At 42.6% G+C, this 23732-nt stretch overlaps 1 protein-coding gene across 5 annotated transcripts in view; it reads left to right on the top strand.

Annotated features, from left to right (window-relative positions):
- The window catches only part of gpr180 (G protein-coupled receptor 180), a 100068-nt gene that overhangs the window by 27000 nt on the left and 49336 nt on the right, over positions 1-23732 (top strand). The window lies entirely within an intron of this gene.

Raw genomic sequence — 23732 nt, 5'->3', positions numbered from 1 at the left:
TGCATACTCTAACTGGTAATTAATGGACAATTTATGATTCAATTGTGTCTAAACTACAATGTAAAATTATGGGTGAAAGTGATGAATGTATTTTAATAAAAGGACAGACTGCTGTATGATAAATATGCATGTCAAAAACTATGTGATCAAAGAAGTCATGTGAACAGAGCTGATTCGTAACGTTTCTTAAAATAATTATTTAGATAAGTCAATCATACCACTACTAGCAAATTATTTAATAATATTTGGACACAAATATGTGAAATTATCCATGTGGCTGTTAATGAACATAGATGCCTTTATTTCTCAGTTGTAAATGTGAGTTTAATACTAAGCTATTTAGAATCCAGCATTTTGTGTTGTTGCATAGAATGGAAAATACATTCCTTTGGAATGTATCAATGACTTGGGCATGGGTATGCAGAATAATGTTCCTAAGTTTGCTGCTTGCATGGTTTGGAAGGTGAGAATAATGATAAGTAAGGCATAGGCTGACTGAATGGGCAGACCTCTACCATTCTGGCAGCTTGTTCCATATACCAGTCATCCTCTGTGTGAAGAATCTATGCACTCTGGTACCCTTTAAATCTTTCCCTCGTCAGTGTAAAACTATGTCCTTTACTTCCAGATTCTCTGGAGAAAAGCCTGTGATTATCCACATTATCTTTGTCCTTCGTGATTTTAGAAATTTTTGTAAGGTGTCCTGTCAGTCGCCTTTGCTTCAGAGAAAATAATCCTAATCTATCCAGACCCAGTAACTTCCCCGTGAGACTTTTCTGTGCTCTCTCTAGCTTAACCACTTCCTTCCATGAGTATGACAACCAGAAGGGCACGCGATAGTCCAGATATGCTCACACCAATGCATTATACTTCGTAACACAACCTCCTGTCTTTCTACTTAATGTCCCACCTGTTGAAGACAAGCATTACATGTCTTCTTCATTACTTTGTCTACCTGTCTTGTCACTTTCAGTGAACAATATACTTTGTCCCATGGTCTCTGTATTATACAACACTCACCATCATTTACTTAGTAAGTCCTGTCCTGGTTTAACTTCTCCGATCGGAAAATCAATGTTCTACTATCACGCTCTGAATCCTATCGCTAAGCCAACTTTGTATCTAAATGGCTAGTTTAACAAGGATTCAATGTGAACTTGCCTTCAGTCAGCCTACCAAAGGCCTTTCTGCAGAACATGTAGGAAATAACGACTAGTGTTGCTCTCGTTGATCTTTTTGGTCATCTTTTCAAAAGGTTAAGCTAAATTTGTGAAATATAATTTCCCATGTATAATAGCATACTGATGACTCTTAGTCATTTCTTGCCTCTCCAAATGCAGATAGATCCTCTCTCTTGGACTCCCCTGCAGTACTTTCCCACCACTGATGTTAGGCTCTCTGGCCTGTACTTTCCTGGCTTGTCCTTGGAGGTCTTCTTAAATAAATGCACAACATTAACTACCTTTCAGTCTTGCATGAGCTTCTCAATGGTAAAGTCAGATGAGATGTATTAGAACATTGCACATAGAACAGTACAGTATAGGAACAGGCCCTACAGTGCACAATGTTTGCCGAACCAATTAATTTAGCAATCAAATGGCCAACTAAATTAATCCATTCTGCCTACACAATGTCCATATCCTTCCATTTTTTTCATGTTCATGTGCCTATCTAGATATCTCTTAAGTCCCTAATGTATCTGCTTCTACCACCACCCCAGACAGCGCACTCCACTGTGGGGAGAAAGGAAGTCTACCCCTCTCATCTTGTTTGAATTTACCTCCTCTCATCTTAAATGCATGCCCTCTGGTATTAGACATCTCAACCCAGGGGAAAAAGTTACTGACTCTGTTTTTATTCATTGGGTGGCGGGGTGAAGCTACATCTCTACCAAAGGAGGTGTAAGGCGCTCCTTCCATCTGCTAGCCTGCAGATCACCCGTAGACAAGGTGTAGCACTTTCTTAGCCCCTCCCCCCAATTTCAAGATCATGTTAAGCCATGGAAGCAGGTAGTGGATGGTCATATGAGTAGCTGGTGTATATCATAAGTCTTGGTGATGTGACCACTGACACCCAGCAAACAATCTCTGAAGGGTATTGATAATGGCTGATGTCACCCATCTTATAAAGGCACTGCCCAGAAAAAGGCAATCGCAAACAACTTCTGCAGAAAAATTTGTCAAGAGCAACCATGGTCTTGGAAAAACTAAGACTGCATACGTCACACCATACTATACCAACTATACCTATGCCTCTCAATCTGATAAAACTTCAAATGATCTCCCCTCCACCTTCGCCACTCTGGAGAAAACAACCCAAGTTTGTCCAACTCTCATTGTAGCACATGCCTCTAATTCAGGCAGCATCCTTGTAAAACTCTTGTGTACCCTCTTCAAAGCCTGTCATCTCTCCTATAATGGGGTGACCAGAATTGTAAGTAATATTCTAGATGCAGCCTAACAAGCATTTTATAAAGCTGTGCCTAACTTTGAACTAACTGCTTTGACTAATAAAAGCAAGCATGCCATATGCATTCTAACCACCCTATCAACCTGTGTAGTCACCTTCAGGGAGTTTAACCCAGTCAAATATGAAGTGTTGCTCTTCGGTAGGTCAAATATAAAGAGACTGTTGCCCTTAACAGTGTAATGTCTCTTTACATTTGACCTACCAAGATGCAGGATTTAATATCTTGCTGGGTTAAACTCCATCTGCAATTTCTCCACCCATATCTGCAACTGATCTATATTCAGGTGTATTCTTTGCCAGTCTTCTACACTATCCACAACACCAGTGATCTTTGTATCGTCTGCAAATTTACTCATTTATGTCCATCATAAACAGCAGAGGTCCCTGTACAGATCCCTACAGAACACCACTCATCACAGACTAGAATAAGTCCCTTCAACCACTACTCTCTGTCTTCTACGGGCAAACCTGTTTTAGATTGAAATGGCCATGGATCCCATGCATCTTATTCTTCTGGATGTGCCTCAGGGAGGTGCATCCAGAAGGTAGTGTAATACTTTACTAAAATTCTCTGCAGTAAGGTAGTGTAATACTACAGAAGGTAGTAAGGTAGTAAGGTAGTGTAATACTTTACTAAAATTCTCTGCAGTAATTTAACCACTACAGATGTTAGACTTGCTGGTATATAATTCTGATGTTTTTTGTCACAGCCCTTCGGAAACATAAGTGGAACATTCGCTGCCCTCCAATCTCACATGTGGCTAATGATGATAGAACATAGAATAGTACAGCACAGTACAGGCCCTTTGGCCCACAATGTTATGCCGACACTTAAACCCTGCCTCCCATATAACCCCCCCCACCACTTTAAATTCCTCCATATACCTGTCTAGTAGTCTCTTAAACTTCACTAGTGTATCTGCCTCCACCAGTGACTCAGGCAGTGCATTCCATGCACCAACCACTCTCTGAGTGAAAAACCTTTGCCTAATATCCCCCTTGAACTTCCCTCCCCTTACCTTAAAGCCACGTCCCCTTGTACTGAGCAGTGGTGCCCTCGGAAGAGGTGCTAGCTGTCCACTCTGTCTATTCCTCTTAATATCTTGTATGCCTCTATCATGTCTCCTCTCATCCTCCTTCTTTCCAAAGAGTAAAGCACTAGCTCCCTTGATCTCTGATCATAATCCATACTGTCTAAACCAGGCAGCATCCTGGTAAATCTCCTCTGTACCCTTTCCAATGCTTCCATATCCTTCCTATAGTGAGGCGACCAGAACTGGACAGAGTATTCCAAGTGTGGCCTAACTAGAGTTTTATAGAGCTGCATCATTACATCGCGTCTCTTAAACTCTATCCCTCAACTTATGAAAGCTAACACCCCATAAGCTTTCTTAATTACCCTATCTACCTGTGAGACAACTTTCAGAGATCTGTGGACATGTACCCCCAGATCCCTCTGCTCCTCCACACTACCAAGTATCCTGCCATTTACTTTGTACTCTGCCTTGGAGTTTATCCTTCCAAAGTGTACCTCCTCACACTTCTCTGGGTTGAACTCCATCTGCCACTTCTCAGCCCACTTCTACATCCTATCAATGTCTCTCTGCAATCTGCAACACCACCAACCTTTGTGTTGTCTGCAAACTTGCCAACCCACCCTTCTACCCCCACATCCAGGTCGTTAATAAAAATCACGAAAAGTAGAGGTCCCAGAACAGATCATCCTTGTGGGACACCACTAGTCACAACCCTCCAATCTGAATGTACTCCCTCCACAACAACCCTCTGCCTTCTTCTGGCAAGCCAATTCTGAATCCACCTGGCCAAACTTCCCTGGATCCCATGCCTTCTGACTTTCTGAATAAGCCTATGGTGTGGAACCTTGTCAAATGCCTTACTAAAATCCATGTAGATCACATCCTCTGCACTACCCTCATCTATATGCCTGGTCACCTCTCAGAGAACTCTATCAGGCTTGTTAGACATGATCTGCCCTTCACAAAGCCATGGTGTCTGTCCCTGATCAGACCATGATTCTCTAAATGCCCGTAGATCCTATCTCTAAGGATCTTTTCCAACAGCTTTCCTACCACAGACGTAAAGCTCACTGGTCTATAATTAGTTGGACTATCCCTACTACCTTTTTTGAACAAGGGGACAACATTCACCTCCCTCCAATCTTCCAGTACCATTCCAGTGGACAACAAGGACATAAAGATCCTACCAGAGGATGCAAATATCTCAGTCAGGGTTCCTACAATTTCTTCTCTAGCCTCCCACCGTGTTCTTAGATATACTTGATCACACCCTGGAGCTTTATATACCTTCATATATTTTAAAATGCCCAACAGTTACTCTATCCATTCTATCCCTAAGACATTCCCATTACCTTTCTCGACTTCCAACTCTTCATGGCTTTTTTTACGCAGTAAAAACTGAATTATTCATTAAGGACCTTGCCCATCTCCTGCAGTTCCACACATAGGTGACCACGTTGGTCTTTGAAGGGACCAATTCTTTCTCTAGTTACCATATAACAATTACAGCACGGAAACAGGCCATCTCGGCCCTTCTAGTCCGTGCTGACACTTACACTCACCTAGTCCCACTGGCCTGCACTCAGCTCATAACCTTCCATTCCTTTCCTGTCCATATACCTATCCAATTTTATTTCAAATGACAATGCCGAACCTGCCTCTACCACTTCTACTGGAAGCTCATTCCACACAGCTACCACTCTCTGAGTAAAGAAATTCCCCCTTGTGTTACCCTTAAACTTTTGCCCCCAACTCTCAAATCATGTCCTCTTGTTTGAATCTCCCCTACTCTCAATGGAAAAAGCCTATCCACGTTAACTCAATCTATCCCCCTCATTATTTTAAATACCTCTATCAAGTCCCCCTTAAATCTTATACACTCCAAAGAATAAAGACCTAACTTCTTCAGCCTTTCCCTGTAACTTAGGTGCTGAAACCCAGGTAACATTCTAGTAAATCTTCTCTGTACTCTCTCTATTTTGTTGATATCTTTCCTATAATTCGGTGACCAAAACTACACAATACTCCAAATTCGGCCTTACCAATGCCTTGTACAATTTTAACATTACATCCCAACTCCTATACTCAGTGCTCTGATTTATAAAGGCCAGCATACCAAAAGCTTTCTTCACCACCCTATCCACATGAGATTCCACTTTCAGGGAACTATGCAACATTATTCCTAGATCACTCTGTTCTACTGCATTTTTCAATGCCCTACCATTTATGATGTATGTCCTATTTGGACCAAAATGTAGCACCTCACACTTACCAGCGTTAAACTCCATCTGCCATCATTCAGCCCACTCTTCTAACTGGTCTAAATCTCTCTGCAACCTTTGAAAACCTACTTCATGATCCGTAACGCCACCTACCTTAGTATCATTTTCTCATAAGAAAATACTCTTTCTTTTCCCCTTCAAAATACTTAATCTTTTTGGATTCTCATTAATCTTCTCAGCCAAAGCTATCTCATTCTCCCCCCACCCCCGGCTTTTGTCACCTTGATTTCCTTCTGGGTGCACATCAGCATCCCCTACACTTCCCTGGGTATTCACCTGATCCCATCTGCCTTGACCCTTGCCATCTCTTCCTGTTTTCATCATTAATGTTCTTATCATCCAGGGTTCCCTACTTCACCCAACTTTAACAGGAACATTCAGATCTTGAGCTCCCACTGACTCACTTTTAAAAGTCTTCCACTTGCCGGAGGTCCCTTTCCCACAAGAAGCCTACCCCAATCCAGCTTTGCAAACTCTTGTCTCCCATTGTCAAAATTTACCTTGCTCCAATTTTTTTTTTCGTTTTCCATAATTATTTTAAAGCTAATAGAACTATGGTCTATGGGTACCAAAGTGTTTCTGCAATATCATCACCGTCACTTGCCCAACATATTGCCCCAAAGTAGGTGAATTTTGTCCTGTCCCAAGTGGGACATTCAATATTACTGCAAGCAGAAACTTTGCTGAAATCATTTAACAGGTTGAAACTTGGCTAAGCCCTAAGTGTAGTAGTCTAAGTCTATGTTAGGAAAGTTCATATCCATGACTACAACAACCTTTTTATTCTTACAGCTCTCCACAATCTCTCTGCTAATAACTGTTGACTATTTAAGGGCCTTATTTCTCAGATCCACCACGGAGGCCCCAATAAATAATGCTTCAAGAATTTTATTTTTGACTACTGCCATGATGTTCACCTTAATGAAAGAAGTAACTCTCCCCCTTTTTTCTCTATCTCAATCCTTAATGAGTACTTTGCTTCAGTATTTACTAAGGAAAAGGAATTGGAGGACCAGGAGATCAGTCCTGAGCGTATAATTATGTTAGGATGTTTAGAGGCCAAGGAGGAGGAAGTATTGGGTCTCCTAATGAGTATTAAGGTGGATAAGTCCCCAGGGCCTTGTGGGATTTACTCAGGTTATTGAAGGAGGCAAGAGATGAGATTGCAGGGCCCTTGACCAGTGCTTTTGTGCCCTCTTTAGGCACAGGTGTGGTCCCGGAGGACTGGTGAGCGGTTAAAGTTGTACCTCTACTTAAGAAGGAAAATAGACCAGTGAGTCTCACGTTAGTTGTAGGGAGATTGCTGGAGAAAATTCTTGGGGCTAAGACAGATGAGTGGTGAGAATGCCACCTTTAGAAACAGTATATGTCTTGGGTCAGTATGATTTGGGGGTTCAAGCAAACAGGAACATCACACTGTTCTGATTAAAGAGACCTCAGTTTAAGTGAATGCAGTGTACTGCCCATGCACAATTGTCTGTCAGCAAGAAATAACAGATTGTATACCACATAAAACTATAAAGAAAATATTTTAACCATTTTCAGCTTTATCAAATAGTTAATTGGAAAAAGAAATTATAATTAAACCAGTGCAATGTGCACATAGCCACTGGAACTCATACTGGAATCATCTGTTAGTCACACGCTGAACCCACCGTCTAGGTGAAAGTACCTGCCACGGTCCAAGCTTCCCTCAAAGTCCCTTTTGAACAAACTGGGTCTCTCTCAGGAGTATTTGCCCTTCCTCCTTGGAGCCATTCATCTGCACAAAGCACTTTGTGCAGTGGGGACCCTCCATCCAATGGCATTCTGCAGAATCCTATCTTCTGTCCCACTCCCACAGCTCTCACCAAAAGGCTCCAAATTGGACTACTATCCATCACAAAACTCTCTCTGCCCCGCTGTCTCTAGAGCTTTCTCCTGATCCCACCATCCTGAATGGCTGATGTAACATTCCTAAGTTGAACAACATGGTGTCTTATCTCTGGGTGAAATCAAATCATTCTACCAACAGGACACTGCTTTAGCAGAAAGCTGCTAAAATGAAATACCTACAGCATAGCAGTAGAAATCTTAACCAGGGCATTACATGAGCATTTGGAAATCCATGGTCTAATTAGGAAGAGCCAGCATGGCTTTGAATGGGGCAGGGTGAATCGTACCAACTTGATTTTCTGATAAGGTGATGAGAGAGATTGATGAGGGTTGTGCAGTGTCACTCGTGAGGCTAATTCAGAATATTAAGATGCATGAGATCCTCGGTGAATTGGCTGTTTCGATTCAGAACTGGCTTGTGCACAGAGGACGGTAGTGGTTGAAGCGACTTAATAAAGCTGGAGGTCTGTAATGCGTGGTGTTCCGCAGGGATTTGTGGTGGGACTTCTGCTGTTTGTCTTGTATATAAATTATCTGGATGAAAATGTTGATGGGTGGGTTAGTAAGTTAGCAGATGAAACTAAGATTGGTAGGGTTGTGGATAGTGTAGAAGACTGGCAAAGAATACAGTGCAACCTAGATCAGTTGCAGATATAGGCTGAGAAATGGCAGATGAAATTTAACTTAGATAAATGTGAGGTGTTGCAACTCCATAGGGCAAATGCAAGGAGACGGCACAGGAAGGGCAAGATTCTTAATGGTGTTGCTGAGCAGAGATATATTGGGATCTAAATTCATAGCTCCTTGAAAGTGGCTACACAGGTTGATAAGTTTGGTAAGAAGACTTATAGAATGCTTGCTTTTATTAGTCAAGGGATTGATTTCAAAGGTTGAGAGGTTTTGTTGCAATTTTATAAAAATCTGCTTAGACCCCATCTGGAATATTTGCATACAGTTCTGGTCGCCCACTATAGGAAGGATGTTGTGGCTTTGGAGAGGGTGCAGAAGAGGTTTACCAGGATGCTGCCTGGTTTAGAGGGCATGTACTATCATGAGAGGCTGGATAAACTTTGGTTGTTTTCTCTGGAGCGGTGGAAGCTGAGAGGAGATCTGATAGAGGATTATATGTTTATGAAAGCCACAGATATAGTAGACAGGGATTATAAGTTTTCCAGGGTTGAAATGCGTAATACCAGAAGGTGAGGAGGCTAGTTTCAAAGGGGATGTGGGGGTTAAGATTTTTACTTAGTGGTGGATGCCTGGAATGCACTGCCTGGTATATTAGAGGCTTTGAAGAGATGTTTAGATAAGCACATGGATTTAAGGAAGATGGAGGGAAATAGACATTGTTTCGGTAGGAGGAATTAGTGTTTGGGTATTTTTGACTTGCTTTTTAGCTGGTTTGGCACAACATTGTGGGCTGAATGGCCTGTTCCTGTTCTGTACTGTTCTGTGTTCAATAAATTGAACTGTTTCTCTGCTGGAATGATTCCGGTGCTTGTCAAGCTGCACAATGATTTCAATTAATGGTTGGGTTCAGCAGTCACATGTTTAAGAGATGGCCATGGATTTACATAGCAGTGAAATCAGCCCAATGGCCCATTATGTCTATGCTGACCCTCAATCTATGTATCTACACTAATCTCAGTTTTTTTAAATATTTGCCCTTTAGACTTGTGCCATTGGATATCTAAATGCTCACCTTAAAAATTGTGGTAATAACTACCTCCAACACTCCCTCATGCAGTCCATTCCAAATTTAATTAGCCTTGGATGAAAATATTCTCACTCAAATCATTTCTTTCTCTTGCTTTAAACCTACGTATAATTTCCAGTTATCAACAGCTCTGCTAAGGGGGGATATTCCTCACTATTCATATTGTATATGCCCCTCAAAATGTATTCTTCAGTCAGGTCCCCTGCCTCCAGCCTTTTCTACTCCAAGGAAAACTAACCCATTTTATCCAGTTTCTTCCCATTGCAAAAACACTTAATACCCGATCATTCTGGTGAACCTTTTCTGCACCCTCCCCAATGCAATCTTGTCCCTCCTATAGCATGGTGACCCAATCAGCTCAGGGTACTTCAGCTGTGGCCTAATTAATATTTTATGTAGTTGTTCCATAATCACCCTACTCTTGTATTCTGTGTCCTTGCTGAAGAAGGCAAGTGTCCCATATGTCTTTTAAACCAATTTATATGTGCTGCTGAGTTGGGGATCTTCAACTTGTACATTAAAGTTCCTGAGATTGATTCCATTCATTTTAAAATCCTAGTTTTATTAATCCTCCCAAAATGTGTCACCTTGCATTTTTCAGGATTAAATTCAAACTGTAGCTGAACATTGCACACTACATTATAAACCACCATATGCTAGCATGTGCAACTTTTCCCTGTAACTCAGGCCCTCTAAGTCTTGACAACGTCTATGTAAATCTCTGTACTCTTTCCAGTTTAACCATTTCATATGCTGACCAGAACTGTACACAATACTCCCAAGTATGGTCTCACTAACGCCTTGTACAACTGCAACATAACATCCCAACTTATGTACCCAGACTGCTTTGACTGATAACTATTATCAGCCCAATGTGCTCGATGCCACACCTTCACCACCCTATCTATAAGAGATGCTGCTTTCAGCGAACTGTTTACTTGTGTTCCTTGGTCCCTCTGGCCGCACTCTTCAGGAACCGACCATTCACTCTATTTGTCCTACCCTGGTTTGACTTCTCAAAATGCAATATTTGGCACTTCTCTGAATTCAAAGCCATTTCCCAGGCTGTGGCCCATTTACTTACCTGATCAAGACTCCCCTGTAATTTTGGTGACCTTCTTCACTCTCCATGGAACCACTGCCACAATTTACCTTTGACCCCTTTCTTACCACTTCCACGAAATCTATATTGGCTTTCTCCCCTCTTCACTTAGTCTGATGCAGGTTTTCAACTTGAAGTGTGGACAGTCGCTCTACCTCCACAGGTATCACTTGGCCAGCTGAGCTCCTGCAGCAGATTATTTGTTCCTTCAGATTTCAGCATCTTCAGTTTCTTATATCTCCCAAGATGATCCTTGATTCATGTCTGCCTCTCCAAGTACAGATTAATGCATTTTTCCTGCCTTGTTTTGTTCACAGAATTATACCGCATAGCAATGGCCCGTTTGGATCACTGAATCTGTGCCAACAATCAAATGCTCATTTTCACTAATCTTGCACTAATCATATTTTATTCTTCCCAAGTTCCCATCAGCTCCCCACTGTTTCTACTATTAACCTACACATAAGGAGAGTTTACTGTGGCATTTACCTACCAACTCTCTGAGAAGTGGTAGTAAACTGGATCATCCAGAGGAAACCCACACAGTCAGTGGCAGAACTTACAAACTCAGCACAAACAGCACCAAAGACTGAAACAGCCACACAATGTTGTAAACCGGAGAAAAAAACAAATTGCCAGAGGAGCTCAGTAGGCTAATCAGCATCTGTAGAGGAAAAGGTATGCTCGGCATTTTGGTTTGAGACTCTGCGTCAGGGCTTTTGTTTTGTTTAAAGAATGGGTTAGCAGTGCAGGTCTTCTCCACTCTGCAAGGCCTCCACATTTATGATTGCTGTCGGCCCAGACTCCCAGTGTTCCATTGGGGCATACTTGTTCTTAACCTGCCACTGATCTCTCCATGATCTACCCCTACCGATTGCATATCCCACCCTAGCCAAAACATGACCCTCGCCTCTCCTCTGAATTCCCTTAACCCCATTTTGCGACCCATCTGAGCCCTGCCTCTCCATATCCTCTCAACGCTAAGTTCAATAAGCTCAGACCCATCATGATGTAGAACCTCTTGCCATCCCCTCCACCTCCATGTGTATTACCTATTTCTTTTGAAAGGAGTCCTCACCCCCACTGATGACCCTATTTTTTAATTATAAACAGAAACAGTCCTGATGCAAGGTCTTGACCTGAAAAGTTGGCCATCTGTTTGTCATCACAGATTCTGGAAAAAATAGTAAAAAGCATGATGCCACAAAAGAGTATCTTTCTGTCTGCAGCTCCTGAGTGAATCATCAAGTATTCCCATTTAAAATTCTTACAGCTGAAATCTGCAACCACAGAGACTTGAGTAAGTACCATTCCTTCAACTTAGTAACTGTCTTCAGAACTGGCCGGATCAGAACTCCAGACCACCAGGGAATGAGTGCAGTAGCTGGAATCTAAGGGAAGTACTCCACTGTCTCAGGAAACATAGGTGCTGAGGAAGACTCCAGGTAAAACTGAAACCGATGGCCTTGCGTCCCTAAGGCCACCTCATCGTTGCCTTCCTACCAGCTAATACATAGTGTCTGGAAAATAAAATTGAAGAATTCAGAGCAAGACTGTAATAAGAGGGAGTCTGCTTCACAGAGACTTGCCTCGCCCCTGGCACTCGGGACACAGCACTCCAGTCAAGAGCTTCACTGTCTATGGCCAGATAGTGGTTCAGGTAAAGGCAGAGATAGTGGTAGTTCCTTCATGATTAACTGATCATGGTGGTTCTACTTCAATCCTGCTCCTCCAACCTGGAACATCTGGGTTGCATTCTGTCCCCGGAAAATGTCAAGCTGGCACTGGAGGAGCTGAGGTCCATGATCAACAGTCATGAGACTGCGCATCCTGATCATTGCAGGGGACTTCGACCACACTAAATTTCTGACAGATTCACCAATATGTGACCTGTGGAAGCAGAGAAGCCAGTGTGTTCGATTAGCATTACATCACCATCATGAATGCCTACCATTCCATCCCTGCCCAAACATTGGCGAGCTTGATCACCTGGCTGTGTTTCTACTCCCAGTGTAAAGGCAGAGACTGAGAACCACAGCACCAGTAGTGAAGACCGCTAAGATACTGTCAACAAGAGATAGAGATGTATTCAAAGAACTGATTAGAATCAGTGGACTGGACTATATTCAGAGATTCATGTTTGGATCTGAATGAATATATCACAGCTGTCACCAACATCATCAATATCTGTGTTGATTGAGTTGTGTGCCTTCGAGAACATTTCTCAAGCCAGAAGCCTTGGAGCCTCAGTCTGCTGAAGGCTAGTTTTCTGGTGTTCCAGACTGATGATACCAAATCCTACAAGAGTTCCAGGTATGACCTATGAGAGACCTTTTGTATGTAGCAGCACACACAACATGCTGGAATGGAGGATTGAGGGTCATGTTGAATAAAAAGATTCCAGGTACATTTATTATCAAAGTATGTACACAGAATACAAATTTGAGATTTGCCGTCCCGCAGGCAGCTACAAAACAAAGAAACACCATGGAACCCATTTGAAGAAAAACATCAAAGACCCAATGCAGGCAAAAAAAGCAAATTGAGCAAATGGCAAAAATTGAGCAAACAAGACATAGAATATCAAGCATCAAACCGGGAGTCCAGGAATGTTCAGTTCAGTTCAGTTCTGTGCTGCCAGCCGACTGCAGGCCACAGAGCCAGTCTTTACTGAAATGCCCCAGTCCTTACTGATCAACCCAATCAAACCATTCAAAACAGCAAAAATAAGAACAACTAGAATCCAGAAACATGTGCAATATGAAGCTCAAAGTCCCTTTAAAACAAGTCCACAGCTTTGAGCCTTCCTGATCAATCCTTACAACATGGAGCCCAAGACTGCTGCACTTTATTCTAACAGCTAGTGAGAGGGACAGCAAGACTGGTCAAACACAGGCAGGCATCTCCGAGCACCCATCTGTCCTCTGCTCTCGTCTTCGTTGATTTCAACCTTGTTCAATGTCTGTGTTGGATAGAAACTCGTGCCCAGTTTCCAGGCCTCCAGGCTGCACCTGGAGCTCAACCTCACTAAATGCCCCCAAAGACAGCAAAGTGCCAGTTCGCTCAATTGGCCCAAGAGTGCACCATCAAAATGTAAATCACGGGTTCCAATTGCATACAGCTTAGCAGTCGAATCATAATTGAAAGAAGTAATAGTTAAAAAAATAGTCTCATGAACTGTCCCCAGGACATCGCCGTTGGTCGTGTTGTTCATTGGTGTCATCATGAAGTTAAATTCAGTATTTGAATAAATTAATATTCAGCTTTAAAAGTCCTTTTATATATAATTCTCGCAAATCTACTTCAAATGCGGTTGTTTTGTTTCCCTCAAGCTTCTTAATTTGATATTCATTGTCTAAATTTCATGTTTACTGTTGTTGGTCAAGTATATTGAGTTCAATTTCCCTTAGACCTCTTTGATTATGAAATTAGTTTTGAGCACTGAATTACTGTTATTGAGGAGCAGTTGTGAACAGCTAATTGCTCCCACATAGAAAATGCGTAACATGTTGTCTTTCATTTTTTCACAATCCTACTTGGCTTTGTCAAGTGGCTATTTTTAAACAATGATTCAGATAGCATTGTTTAATATGTTACAACAGAAAATTAAGGGCCAGGATTTCTTTTCATGAAGCAAAACATAGTTAGCCTTTGATGTCAAGAAATCCTTTTAAACAGCATTTCAAAGCTATTGACTGAGGTAATTCATAATTCTATATAATTAAGTATTAAGTTCTTGTAACTATTATTATAATGTAAATTCTGCTTGGACTAAACAAAGAAAAACCGTAGAATTCTGAAATGTCAAACATCTCTAACACCATTCTGCAATAAAATTAATGATGGATAATCAAGATTATGTTTTGTATGAAATGTGGCAGTAGTGATGTGATGGTAAATCTTGTTACAGTAGATTGATTTCAATTCTGTTTTTCAAGACTAAATTTTACTAGAGTTTAACTGAATTCTCTGCTCTATCAGCTTTGCCTTTCTCATCAGTTCTTGCACGTCTATCACATTGCTCCTGGTATTCCGGGGGGTGGGGGGGTCCAAGTTTGTCCAACCTCTCTTTATGCTAATACTCTCTAATCCAGGCAACAGATTTGTGTGCCTTTTCTGTGCCCATTCCAAACCCTCTATATCCTTCCTCTAATGTGGTGACCAGAACTGCACACAGTCCTCCAAATGTGACTGAACTATTTTATATAGCTGCTACCTACCAACTTTTACACTGAAAACAATTCTGATGAAGGCAAGCATGCCATACACCTACTTTACCACCCTTTCCACTTGTGTTGCCACTTTCAAGAAGCTATGAACTTGTTCATACCCAAAATCCCACTGTTAATCAATACTGCTAAGCATCTTACTTAAACTGTATATTTTCCTCTTACATTGGACCTTCCAAAGTAAAACACCTCACAAGAGCCTGGATTAAACTCCAATCACCATTTCTGCCCATATTTCCAACTGATCAGTATCCTGCTGTATCCTTTGATAACCTTCCTCATTATCCACAGCTCCACCAATTCCGGTGTTATCTATTAATAAGACCAGCAGCATTTCTTCTAAATCATTTATGGTCACAAAGAGCAGAGATTCCAGCATTAAACCCATTGAACATCACTAGTTACAGACATCCAATCAGAAAAGTTCTCTTCTGCTGCTACCTACCCTCTATAGCATCCTTAGTCTTCAACAGTCAAGCCATTTTTGAATCCAATCTGTGAAGCCACTATAGATCCCATACGCCTTACTCTGTTAAATTAGACCATGAGAGATTTAGTTGAATTCTGTACTGAAGTTCATGTTTACAACATCCACTGCTCTACTGACTTGAGTTGTCTTCTTCATTTCATCAAAAAACAGGCTTGTGAGAAATAACCTCTCCATACACAAAGCTATAAATCACGTTCTTCCATATTTTCCTAAACCTTCATTAATAATTTCCCTACTTTCCTATACTTTGTTTTCCTTTTTTGTTTGTTTTAGAAGCAGATTTAGGCCATTTGGCCCCACTGAGTCTGCTGCACCATTCCATCATGGTTGATTTATTATCCCTCTCAACCCCATTCTCCTACTTTCTCCCTATAACCTTTGACTCCCTGAACTAATCTAAAACCTATTAACCTCTGCCTTAAATATAATTAATGACCTGGCCTGCACAGCTGTCTGTGGCAATGAATTCTACAAATTGACCATCCTTAGGCTAAAGGTATTTTCCTTCATCTCTGTTCTAAATGGATGTCTCTCAATCTTGATGCTATGTCCTTTGTTCCTAGACTATCCCATTGTAGCTAACATGCTCTCCACATCCACTTTATCCAGATCTTTTAATATTTGATAGGTTGCATTGCAATTCCCACTCATTTTTCTAAACTCCAAATGAGTACAGGCCCAGAGCTATCAAACACTCCTCAAATGTTAACCCTTTCAATTCTGGGATTATTCTCATAAACTTCCCTTGGACCCTCTCCAATGCCAGCACATCTTTTCTTAGATAAGGGGCCCAAGCTTGCTCAAAATTCTCCTAGCGCAGTCTGACCAATGGCTTATAAACACTCAGCATCACATGGTTGCTTTTGTATTCTAATCCTCTCAAAATGAATGCTAACATTGCATTTGTCTTCCTTACCACTGACACAACCTGCAAGTTAACCTTAAGGGAATCCTCTACAAGGACCCCTAAATCCTTCTGCTCCTTTCCTAAATGGGGAGTTAGAAAATAATACTAAAGTACTTAACCATGCACTTCCCTACGGTATATTCCACTTGCTGCTTCTTTGCCTATTTCCCCCAATCTGTCTGTCTTTCTGCCGTCACTCTGCTTCCTCAACACTACCTGCCCCTCCGCCTATCTTTGTATCATCTGCAAACTTGGCCACAAAGCCATCAATTCCTTCCTTCAAATCATTGACATATAACATGAAAAGAAGTGGCCTGAACAGCGACCTCTACAGCATACCACTAGTCACTGGCAGCCAACCAGAAAAAGCCCTCTTTATTCCCATTCTTTGCCCAGGGCCAGTCAGTCAATTTTGTATTCATGTCAATCTTACTTCCCTGTAATACCATGGGCTCTTGTTAAGCAGCCTTGTCAAAGGCCTTCTGAAAATCCAAATAAACAGCATCTACTGACTCTCCTTTGTCTAACCTGCTTACTATTTCTTAAAAGAATTTCAACAGATTTGTCAGGCAAGATTTTCCTTTAGAAAACCATGCTGACTGTGGCCTATGTTATCATGTGCATTCAAGTACTCCAAAACAGCCTCCTCCTTAATCAAAGACTCCAAAACCTGATCCTAACTAAAAGATTCCAACATATTTCCAACCACTGAAGTCAGGCTAACTGGCCTATTGTTTCCTTTGTCTGCCTCCCTTAAAGAGTGATGTGACTTTTCCAATATTCCAGCCCCAGGAACCATTCCAGAATCGAGTGATTCGTGAAAGATCATTACTAGTGCTACCACAATCTCTTCAGCTATCTCCTTTGGAACCCTGGGGTGCAGTCCTTCTGGTCCAGGTGGCTTATCTACCTTCAGGCTTCGCAAATATCTTGTCCTTAGGAATTCTAACTTCTGCCCCTGATACTCACATTTCTGGCATTCTGTTAATGTCTTCCACAGTGAAGACTGAAGCAAAAAAAATTATTCAATTCCTCTGCCATTTCTTTGTTCCCTTGTTACTACTCTTCAGCATCATTTTCCATCAATCTGATATCTACTCTCGCCTTTCTTTTACTTTATATAGCTGAAAAACTTTGTCTTTTTTCTATTGTTAGCCAGATTGCCTTAATATTTCCTCTTTTCATTCTTTGATTTTTTATTTGCCTTCTGTTGGTCTTTAAAAGCTTCCCCATCCTCTACCTTCCCATGAATTTTGCTATATTATATGCCCTCTCTTTTGCTTCCTTTTTTCTTCCTTCCTTTCATTTGGAAAGAAAGGACAAACATTGTTCTTCAGTCTCACGGACCTCACCTATAGCTACAGAGGATACAAAGATCATCTCAAGGCTTCAGTAGTATCTACACTTGCCTTCCTCAATAACCTGAGAGAGATCCTGTCAAAACTCGGGGGACTGATCCACTTTCATGTTCCAACACCACCACCTCATTCCAGTATGCCCTAGAATAACACCCCTGTTCCTGATCTCACTATCCTCCACATTCTCCTCTTTAGTGTATGTCAATGCAAGGTATTCATTTAGTACCTATCTGTTTCCATCTGGCTCCAGCCATGAATTCCTTTCTTTGTCCATGAGTGGCTGGCCCTACCTTCTCCATAGCTACTCTCTTGTTAAAAGAGACAACATTGTAAAAGGTAGGATGTGAAACAAGCAGTTTTGGGCACATCAGGTACTAAATTAGTTCCAGTATGATGAACTGGAACATACAACAGTTTATGTTTATAGTATCAGGGGCACTAGCCACCAGATTAGAAATAGAAGGTCAATTAGTTTCTATATGTTGCTGATTTCCTGTGAACTTATGGTATTGGCAGCAGTTTTGGGAAAAGGTAGGACTGTACAGCTAGGCCACTTGCAACTTAATATACTGGGCCAGTATCCTCATGGGGGATTTAGTATTGCTGTGAGAGTGGTTTAAACTAAATAATGAGGAGTTTGGGCATTAGGATAAGCATTGAAAGAGAAAGATGCACACTACATTGGGAGAATTAAATATCTTTGGATTTTATCTTATAATGTTTATAGAAAGGACCGGATTAAAAGAGATGATTGAAATTAAAGATAGAGAACACACATTAATCATGGTGAACTGCAGGAGTTATGATGTGACAGAATCAGAAATCTGGATTAAAAAGAGCCGAATGGATTCTGTATATTCTTGGATTCAAAGTGTTGATGAAAGAGGGAAGGAAAGGATGAGAGGGTTAGGATGGAGGGCTTGGTGAATGGCAATACTTGACTGAGGAGAACAATGCTGGAGAAAGTGTATGTTGTAGAGCAATCAAAGACAGGATCTATTTGGTAAAAATTAAGATGCAGTAGAAGTTGTAATTACACTGTTGAGAGTATCTATTGGGAGTACCTCATGGGAAACAGAGGAGTAGAATTGCAAAGAATTTACAAAGGTGTGCAAAAGCAATCCAGTGGTGGTGATGGGGTATGTTTGACTATGCAAAGATAGACTGGAATAGCAACAATATAAGGGGAAAACTTGGGAAGGAGTTTTTGAAATGTATTCAGGAGAATGTTCTAGATTATTTTGTTTCCAGCATTACTGAACTTGATTGTGGAAGTGAGGCAGGTTAAATGAAGCGGCTATTATGAGATGCATTTAGCAACCAGTGATCAAGATATTCATAAAGTTGAAAATAACTATGGAAAAGAATATAGATAAAACACCAAATGGAGGAGGACCAATTTCAATTCAATTTTGCCTTTTCAATCCTCATCCCTCTCATTCTTAAACACCTCCGATAAAAGTAACATTAATATTAGGATGCATCTACAAGCCAGTAAATTTTAAGATGGCTGCAGCAATCACTATAAAACAAGACTGAAGAGAATACAGAGGCTAGAAATTTACATTTTAACGAAGCAGCTCAAGCATCTGTGGAGATTAAAGGTGTAGACCTGATGCAGGGTTCCAATTTGGAGCACCATCTTGCATTGTTCGAGTTCTGTGTTTAAATCTTGAAACATGATTTTCTCTGCACAGCACTGAAATACAATTTTTTAGTATAGTTTAGGCATTAAAAGCATTGTTGAGTGGCTCTGAGATGATCTTTGGGATGTTCTGATTGAGCGCATGGGTTTATGGCAAGTGCTGAGTCACAAATAAGCATAGTTCTCATCTCCCTAAGGATGCCAGTTGAACATGTGTGTAAACTTATAACAGAAGTACCATCAATGAAAACTGGTCAGGAGAATCTTTTGGTAATTCCCGCATTCATATTGCTCTATGAAGAATATAGATGAAGTTATCTTTGTTGCCCTTAATATGATGTGGGTGCAATCTATTGCCCTGCTCACTGGGTTGGGGGGGGGGGGGAGGTAATGTTTTCAACCCAGTTTGCTGTTCTCTGCCTTGCAGTGAAAAACTTCATAATTATCTGCAGCAACAATGACAGCAGACTTTACATTTTGCTAGTGTCATCGTGTCATTTGATCTAGCCTGAAGCCCTAAGAGTAATAGGGTCATGTGATTTTTTGATGTTGCAGACAATGAGTCCCAAGCATAGCTGGGGGCCTGCAGGTCTACTTCCAACCAGTGGAAGGTATCTGTTATTGCCTCATTGTAAATTTGAGCTTCTGAGTATGTACAGCCTTGAATCAGCCCCAACCCTTTGTTCACATAAAAGACTATTACAGCCAGGGATTCTGCTTTATTTTAACTGAAAAGTATTATTTATGAATCACATGCTCCTTTCTTCCCACAGTACAGCCCAAAAAACAAGGAAAATTGTAAAGCATGAGAAACTAAAAATTCAAAAAGAGAAATGTCAGCAGTTCAAAAGTACTAATTCCCCCTGTGCGCAGTACTTCATTGAATCACCTCTCACAGTTATTACAGCCAGTAGTCTTTTTGGATAAGTTTCTATTAACTTTGCACAAGATTTGCTCATTCCTCCTTGCAAAATTGCTGATTCAATTGGTATGGTTAGTTGTGGAGCAGCAATCCTGAGGTCTTGCCAGAGATTTTCGATGGGTTAAGTTCAGGACTCGAACTGGGCCATTCAAGGACATCAATTTTCTCAATTTCAAGCCAGTCCATGATTGCTGTGGCAGTGTGCTTTGGGTAGTTGTTCTGCTGGAAGATGAACTTTCTCCCCAGTTTAAGTGTCTCTGGTAGAGGCTAGGTTTTTAGCCAGGATCTCTCTGTATTTCGCAGTATTTGTCTTCCCATCAATCCGGACCAGATTTCCATTACCTGCTGCTGAAAAACTTCCCCATAACATGATGCTACTTCCACCTTACTTTATAGTCGGGGTGGTGAGGCATAGTGTTAGATTTGCGTCACATGTACTGCATAGCATTGAGCCAAAAAGTTCCACTTTAGTCTCAGCTGACACAAGACATTGTTCCATATCTTCTAAGTGATGTTTTGCAAAACCTTTATGGGTAAAGATATGCTTTTTTTTTAGCCAGGGCTTCTTCCTTGCTTCTCTTCCATAAATACCCTTTCTATGCAAGGCTTTGGAGATTGTGGAGCTTAATTTCCAGTTACAGCCACTGACTTCTGCAGCTCAATAGACAATAGACAATAGGTGCAGAAGTAGACCATTCGGCCCCTCGAGTCTGCACTGCCATTCTGAGATCATGGCTGATCATTCACTATCAATACCCAGTCCCTGCCTTGTCCCCATATCCCTTGATTCCCCTATCCATCAGATATCTATCCAGCTCCTTCTTGAAAGCATCCAGAGAATTGGCCTCCACCGTCTTCCGAGGCAGTGCATTCCACACCTCCACAACTCTCTGGGAGAAGAAGCTCTTCCTCAACTCTGTTTTAAATAACTGACCTCTTATTCTCAATCCATGCCCTCTGGTACTGGACTCTCCCAACATCTGGAACATATTTCCTGCCTCAATCCTATCAAATCCTTTAATTATCTTAAACGTTTCAATCAGATCCCCTCTCAATCTCCTCAATTCCAGTGTGTACAAGCCCAATCTCTCCAATCTCTCTGCGTAAGACAGCCCTGCCATCCCAGGAATCAACCTAGTGAATCTACGCTGCACTTCCTCAATTGCCAGAATGTCCTTCCTTAAACCTGGAGACCAAAACTGTACACAATATTCCAGGTGTGGTCTCACCAGGGCCCTGTACAAATGCAAAAGAACATCCTTGCTCTTGTATTCAATTCCCCTTGTAACAAAGGCCAACATTCCATTTGCCCTCTTCACTGCCTGTTGCACTTGCTCATTCACCTTCATTGACTGGTGAACTAGGACTCCTAGGTCTCTTTGCATTTCTCTCTTACCTAACTCGACACCGTTCAGACAATACACTGCCCTCTTGTTCCAGCTTCCAAAGTGGATAACTTCACATTTATTCACATAAATGCTCATTCAGAATGACTTGGTATCACAGTAAACTTTTGTCACAAGTACCATTCTTCTCCCTCAGCCAGAGGGCTGCGTGACCTAGGCAGGGTGTGAACCTGTGCAACGTTAGCATTGTAACTACAAAGGGGATGAATCCTTTTTCAGCTTCTTAATTGTGGTTGATGCACCATCAATAACTCACACTGAGACGTAAGGCGAGATATCGGCTTTTATTGACTGGAAGAAGGAACCAGGAGTGAGTGTCTATCATACTTTGTCCTGGAGACTGAGGCCGAGCGTCAGGCCTCAGATCGCCTTTATACAGGGGCCTGTGGGAGGAGCCACAGGAGCAGTCAGCAGGGGGCGTGTCCAGACAGGCACATAGTTCACCACATTCACCCCCCCTTTGTTTGAAAGAGTCCCCATGTGGCGAAGTTTCTTACAAGTCAAGTCTATCAGGTGGTCGAATCTGTCGCTGCAATCTACGTAGCACCGGCTGTGATTGCATAGATGCCGGCAACATTAGTGATTGCACAGGAGACGGAGGTTGCACTTGTTCTTGCCCACTAGGCGCCGGTGATCCCTCACGCATGTGCGAGGCGCCTGGTATAAATGCGTACGAAACGCCTGGTATACAAGTGTCGTGAGGAGTCTGTGTAGGGCCTGGTGAGCACGGTGTCACCTCTGGTGCAGGGTTCATAGTTACCGGAGAGCCTTCAGGGTAGTGGTCTGCTGCACCTGCGGGTGCCAGGTCGCGGATGGAGACCGTGTCCTCCCGCCCATCATGTAAGACCACGTAAGCATACTGGGGGTTCGCATGTAGAAGGTGAACCCTCTCTACCAGCGGGGAGTATTTATTGCTCCTCACATGTTTCCGGAGCAGCACTGGCCCCGGGGACGTCAGCCAAACTGGTAGGGTGGTCCCAGTGACAGACTTCCTGGGAAAAGAGAATAGGCGTTCGTGAGGGGTGGCATTGGTGAACGTACATAACAGAGAGCGGATAGAGTGCAGTGCCTCCGGGAGGACCTCCTGCCATCGAGAGACCGGCAACCCTTTTGACTTAAGGGCTAAAAGTGTGGCCTTCCACACTGTGGCATTCTCCCGCTCCACCTGGCCATTACCCCGGGGATTATAACTCGTGGTCCAACTGGTAGCAATGCCCCTAGCTAGCAAGTACTGGCGCAGCTCCTCACTCATAAAGGAGGACCCCCTATCACTGTGGATATAGCAGGGATACCCGAACAGAGTGAAGAGCTGGCGCAGGGCTTTTATGACGGACGTGGCAGTGGTGTCGGGGCAGGGGATGGCAAAGGGGAACCGTGAGTACTCGTCAATAATACTGAGAAAATAGACATTGTGGTCAGTGGAGGGAAGGGGGCCCTTAAAGTCAACACAGTCGTTCAAAAGGGCGGGTGGCCTTGACAAGTTGTGCCATGTCAGGACGGTAGAAGTGCGGTTTGCACTCAGCGCAAATTTGGCAGTCCCTGGTCATCGTCCTGATGTCCTCCAGGGAGTATGGCAGGTTCCGAGCTTTCACAAAATGGTAAAATCGGGTGACCCCCGGATGGCAAAGTTGTGCATGAAGGATGTACAGCTGGTCGAGCTGTGTGCTAGCACATGTTCCCCGGGATAGGGCATCAGGGGGCTCATTGAGTCTGCCAGGCCGGTACAGGATATCATAGGTGTAGGTGGAGAGTTCTATCCTCCACCGCAAAATCTTATCATTTTTGATTTTGCCCCGCTGTTGGTTGCTGAACAGGAACGCAACCGAGCGCTGGTCGGTCAGCAAGGTGAACCTTTTGCCAGCGAGATAATGCCTCCAGTGCCTAACAGCCTCCACTATGGCCTGGGCTTCTTTCTCCACCGCGGAGTGCCGAATTTCGGAGCCGAGAAAAGAATGCTACTGGTCTGCCTTCCTGATTGAGGGTAGCAGCCAGAGCGAAATCGGAGGCATCACACTCCACTTGGAAGGGAGCGGTCTCGTCCACCGCATGCATCGTAGCTTTGGCAATGTCCGCTTTAATGCAGTTGAAGGCCGCGCGGGCCTCAGCAGAGAGGGGAAACGAGGTAGACTTGACCAGGGGGCGAGCCTTGTCTGCGTAATGGGGGACCCATTGGGCGTAATAGGAAAAAAAACCCAGGCACCGTCTGAGGGCCTTGAGAGTGGTGGGAAGAGGGAGTTCTAACAGGGGGCGCATACGTTCGGGATGAGGGCCAATAACCCCGTTTTCCACGACA

The sequence above is a fragment of the Hypanus sabinus genome, chromosome 5, assembly GCF_030144855.1.
Source record: "Hypanus sabinus isolate sHypSab1 chromosome 5, sHypSab1.hap1, whole genome shotgun sequence".
NCBI lineage: Eukaryota > Metazoa > Chordata > Chondrichthyes > Myliobatiformes > Dasyatidae > Hypanus > Hypanus sabinus.
This window is presented reverse-complemented; position numbering and strand designations above follow the sequence as displayed.